Raw genomic sequence first — 5,900 nt, 5'->3', positions numbered from 1 at the left:
AATCCTACTTCCGTAGTGATACTGCCTCGGAAACCCAAGGAGGGGTCGCTATGAGTCGGGTTTGACTCGACGGCACATAACAACAACAAAAAGTTTATCCTAGTAAGATGCATTAAGGGAATGGGGTGTGGGTGGGCAGGGAGGCTTTCACAATAGGTAAGAAAGATACACAATGATGGACCCAAGTAATTGGTAAAGAGTAGACTAGAAAGATGAGAATCTGATTATATTCTCTAGAAAACAAAAAGAAAAATGACAAAACGTTCCCTGCCATCAGTTTAACAGCTTTAATGATAAATACAATATGCCAAATGTTTGCAAGAAAAGTCAATAAATGTAATTTTAGTGCTATCAATATATTATTTAATGAAAAGGTACTGACTATATTGATTTATGTAATTGTACACCAATATAAAGTAAATATCCCATCTCAAACACCCAGGGAATCAATCGTTTGTCATCAACATCAAGCACGTAGAAATAGTTTGGAATACATCTTATAGCACACTCCTAAAATAATAGATAAAATGCTTCATTGATATAGAAAAATATTATTAATTCCTTTGCTGCAGTGTTGTTGTTAGTACCGTTGAGTCGGCTCTAACTCACAGCAACCCTATGTACAACAGAATGAAACACTGCCCAGTCCTGTGCTGGCCTCACAATCCTCATATGTTTGAGCCCATCTTTGCAGCCACTGTGTCAATTCATCTCATCAAAGGACTTTTCCTTTTTTGCCAACCCTCTACTTTACAAATTATGTATGTACTTTACACCAAGCATGATACTCTTCTCCACATTGTAACTACTGCAGTAGCTATAAATAATTTTCACTTTTTTCCAGATTATTAATGTTAGAACTAATATAAAGAACATTTTGGAGATGACACCACATTAAAAAAAGAAAAGAAAGAAAGAAAAAACCCACTGCCATCAAGTCAATTATGATTCATAGCAACCCCCACTGGGTTTCCAAGACTGTAAATCTTTACCGAAGTAGATTGCCTCATCTTTCTCACACTGAATAGCTGGTGGGCTTGAACTACCGACCTTCTGGTTAGCAGCCAAATGCCTTACCTACTACACCACTAGAGAGCAGTATTCCACACTAGTGATGTCTTAAGAAGCCCTGGTGGCATAATGGTTAAGTGCCTAGTTGCTAAACAAAAGGTCAGCAGTTCAAACCCACCAGCAGCTTCATGGGCAAAAAAACCTGGCGAACTACTCTTGTTCTGATTTTAGTCTAGGAAACCACGTGGGACACTTCCACTCTGCCATACAGTCTCATTGCTATGAGTTAGAATTGAATAGATGGCCCATGAGTATTGCCTTACTGAGAACAAATCTGACAACAAACCTTTGTTCAAATTATTCAATCATTCTGGATCTGGGCTTCTAATCCTTGAAGTAAAAATGGACATGGTTCATTAGGTATAGGATCAATTTGTCATTATAAACACTGTTCTCCTTATTCTTTTGGCAGAACTAAAGGTCAGGAAATCCTGGCTCTGAACAGAGATTGTGGCATAAAACAGCCAGCAGTATAATCTAACTCAAGAAGTAGTATTTTTAATCAGATCTTGCTTTTGAGCCTTTTAACATTAGGTCTGCCAGTAATTTTTTTCAAGACCTCTAAATATGACTAACATTTGTAAGAGAAAAGTAGAAAATTTCTTTTCATGGTTTAAGTACTTTACAATTGTTTATAGACTTTCATCTTTCACTTGAAATGCCTATCAGTTATACAGAAATACAAAATAATCCTGGGATCTTAAATTTACAAGGATTTCACTGAGTATATAACATACTCTGATATCAGAAAAATGGTATCAAGCAATTCTTAATGCCAGAAAGTCACCAAAAGTCTTTAACATTTCATACAAACTTTTAAGAATTATCTTCACAAAATTTGTTTTTATTATAAGAATTATCTCCAAATCATTAGATGGGAAAGGAGAGGAGAAAGAAACAATGGAAAAAGAACTCAGGAAGTAACATTCACTTCCCAGGCAGATGAAAATAAAGCGATGATGCTTTGTAAAAGAGAAAAGGAGTTGATTTGTTTGTTAAACAATAAAGAACAGTCATTCCACAATCAAGATTATAAGATGTAGACATAATGACTGGACTACATCAAAAGCAATTCAAGGGTAAAGCAAAAAATAAAAACCTCTAACTTGCCCAACTGCTTGTGGTTCAGAAAGTTTAGAGAAGAATTACACAGACAAAGCATGTGTGGTGCAATGGATAGCTTTTATATGGACTTTCTCACCATGGTATTGCAACTCCCACCAAATGACTGGGTGGGGTTATGCAAATGAGATGCTTATGGCCTACTAATGGGACTGGATAGCTTGCTAATAATGTAAATAAGGTCCATGGCACCCTTGTGGAGATAGGGACATGCAAACAAGGTGCATGGAACCTTATCGAGGGGACTGGTCAATTTTGCCATTGAGTAGGCTTAATGTAAGTCATCCCAAAGGCATATGGGCGTACCTCACTACTGCCAAGAAAGAAGAGCCAGGAACATGTTCTTTAGACCCAAGGTTGCTGCACTGAGAACTTCCTAGACCCAGGAAAGAGAGAGACAGAGAGAGAGAGAGAGAAAGCAAGAGCTGTAATACAGATGGTGTAAGCAATGGCAGAGAAACTGTGGCAGAAGAACCAGCAGACCAGTACAAGATGGTCAGGTGGGTTTCCCGGCCCAAAGAGTAACACAGTTACAGTAGGCCTGCCAACCCACAAAGCAAGAAGCTAAAGAGTTGAGTGTCTTCAGACAGAAGGCTTCTGATGGAGCGGGGTGCCTCTGGGCACTTATCAGTGTAGCTAATGAGCTTGTCTGAGCAGGGCAGAGATCAGCCCAAGGGGCCCCGAGGTTGAGGGAGAGACCTACCTACAAGCATGGCCAAGGAGCTGTCCTGACCAAAGAATGTTATTCCAAGTTGTTCCTGATACTGAATTATAACCTGTAACTTCTCTAATAAACCCCCATCCATCGTGATTGTGGTCTGTGAGTTATGTGTAGCTATTGCAACAAATAACTGAACCCAACAGAGAAGTAAAGAATGCTGTGTGAGGGACAACTGGTGTTAGAATTTGGAAGAAATTTAGAGAGAGGAGGTATGTCTGATCTCTGCCTTACAGGAAACAGTCTTGGGCTTTTAATCTTGATTCCCTTTCCCTATTGTGAAAGTAGAGGTGATGTCCCTGCCACATCATTTTTATAGTATGTGACTATGATTTTACTAAATCATATTAGACTGAAGATGATTCATAGCTGCTTATGTAGACTTGAAGCCTAAATGAAATTAATACATGATGTAGTTTAAGGTTACTGGAGGGTATGGTCCAAGTGCTGAGTAGATAACAACTGAAAGCTGCAATGATAACAATAGTAGGATGGAGAAGTGGCTATGGTTCAACTGAAATGGTATGATAAAAAGAAAGGGAAACTGGAAAGGCAGGGTGTAGGGTGTGACTGGGGAGAAGCAGAAGATGGAGCTATGCGATTTAGTACTAGATAAATGAATCTTCAGACTAAAGGATCAACATGACACTAAGACTACTCATACAATTAGAAAACCTTGTTTCTGTACACTCTTGTAACAAAGTTGTGTGTAGAAGAAACATATATATAGCTTCATCTGTCCTATGTTTAGGCTAGGCATGATGAAACATCAACTGAGACAGATATGTACAATGATTAATTAAGTAATGCTAAACTGAGAAGAAGAATGGTCTCATTTTAAGTACATAAGGAATTCAATCTTAAACATACATTAATTATTCATAGACTGTGGAGACACTGTTAAGACAAAACATGAAGCTTTCTAATCAAAGCATACAGTCCATCTTTTAGGTGAAGATCTCTACTGCCATACTATCACAACCTATTGTTGGTGGATATTCTTCTCTCCAAGGAACAAGAGTACCAAAAACAAAAAACAACCAGCATGATGCCCTAGGAGAGTCTATTATAGAATAAAAAAATTTACTAATTTTAACAACAAGTTTATTTTTAAATACCCAGTATTATTCAGCCCTATTCAGAATCTTAACTCTTGGTTTGTGAACATTTTTAGCCTACACTAATAACTTCACACATTCCTTTTCTCCACCCACATTAGCAACTTTTTAAAAATATGTCTATGACATAAATCAAGATCAATATACATATTCCACACATTCTAAAAAGTCAAGGGAAAAGATGACAAAACATAGATCCACCTACATAACTCTAGATGGTGCAAACAGTTAAGTGCTCAACTACTAGCTGAAAGATTGATGGTTCAAACCCAAACAGAGACAACTCGGAAGATAGGTCTGGTGATCTGCTTCCGAAAGGTCACAACCTTGAAAATACTATGGAGAAGTTCTGCTCTGCAAATGTGGTTGCCATCAGTCAAAATTAACTCAATGGCAACAAACACATATTATTTTTAAAATACTTTTAAACTATTTAGGTATATCTAGGCAAAAGGGAGGAGCTCTGGTAGCATAGTGCCTAAGGCACTTGACCACTAACCAGAAGGCTGGTCTGACTTGACAGCATATGACGACAACAGGCAAAAGGGATTATACTCATGACCATATATAAGGTTGGCAGATGATATTTCTACATACGTATTTGTGTATGCTTTAAGAATATCTGTATAGACTTCCGTTAAGATGGAGGAATAGTCAGACAAGTGACATAGACCCTCTTCAACAAAGAAAAGAAAAATCAATTGACAGAGACAAAGAAGATAATCCTGGAACCCTGAGCCTTGAAGAACTATACAGAAGTGGATTAGGCACCAACTAGTGGAAAAACCTGAATGAAAACAGTGAGTACACAGAAAGTCACAGCTAAGGACTGTCAGCTACTCTGACAAGACCAACCAGCCTGAATATTTCCAAATGGTATTGGGACCTGAGAATTGACCTAAAGATCAGCCCTGGTCACCAAGGGCTGCAGGGACAACTGCTTTGGTGGCCTATGACTAGGAAGGGAAATAGCAAGGAGGGAGACAACCTGAGCTGTGGACTTTCTGCTATCCAGAGGGCGCAGCCATTTTGATTGTTTACAAGTGGCAGCCATTTTGGATATTTAAAGTGACTGCGGGTGCAGCCATTTTGAATGTTTACAAGTGACAACCATTTTGGATATTTAAAGTGACCAAGGACGCAGCCACTTTGAATGTTTACAAGTGGTGGCCATTTTGGATATTTAAAGTGAACAAGGGTGCAGCCATTTTTAATGTCTACAAGTGGCAACCATTTTGGATTTTAAAGGGATAGTATTCTCATTCGGATTCCAGGGATCTAAGAATAGGCTCTGTTTGACAGGGTCAGCAAGAACATATGAAAGGCTGACAAAGGAAAGGACACAGGTGGTGAGTGTATAAGTGCTGTGAACTAGTGAATAGAGGAGCACAGCACAGTACCCTGCCTGTATTCATAACATACAAACAAAACAAAGAAAACCAAAATTGTGGGCAAGTCACTTCAACATATAATCACCAATTAAATATAAACAGAAACTTCACAATGCCTCAGAGACAACAGAGCATCACAGTTCACACAAAGAAGCAAGATAAAGCAGGAGAAACAAGGGACCAGCATACAGACTCAAAACACATCCCTGAGGAAGACGCAGCATTGGAACTCCCTGATGAGGAATTCAAAAGAATTATAGTTAGATATCTTCAAAGGATTGAGAGACAGACCAAAGAAAACACAGGGAAAAAAACCCTAGAAGAATTTTGGAAGAAAATGCAAGAACAAAATGACAAAATAAATGAAAAATTAGAAATGATCCTAAATCTACAGACAGAAATCTAGAGGATTAATACTAAATTGTCAGAAATAGGTAACACATTGAAAGGTCAAAGGAGTAGAATTGATGCAATGGAAGA

General features: G+C 38.2%; 1 protein-coding gene across 1 annotated transcript in view; it reads right to left on the bottom strand.

Annotated features, from left to right (window-relative positions):
• MPP7 (membrane palmitoylated protein 7) overlaps positions 1-5,900 on the bottom strand; it is a 388,287-nt gene that overhangs the window by 242,181 nt on the left and 140,206 nt on the right. The gene's annotated exons all lie outside the window — the stretch shown is intronic.

Source organism: Orycteropus afer, unplaced genomic scaffold, assembly GCF_000298275.1.
Source record: "Orycteropus afer afer isolate SDZICR_OR568_19922 unplaced genomic scaffold, OryAfe1.0 scaffold00319, whole genome shotgun sequence".
Classification (NCBI taxonomy): domain Eukaryota; kingdom Metazoa; phylum Chordata; class Mammalia; order Tubulidentata; family Orycteropodidae; genus Orycteropus; species Orycteropus afer.
Note: the sequence above shows the minus strand (reverse complement) of the source record. Positions and strands in the feature narration are given on the sequence as shown.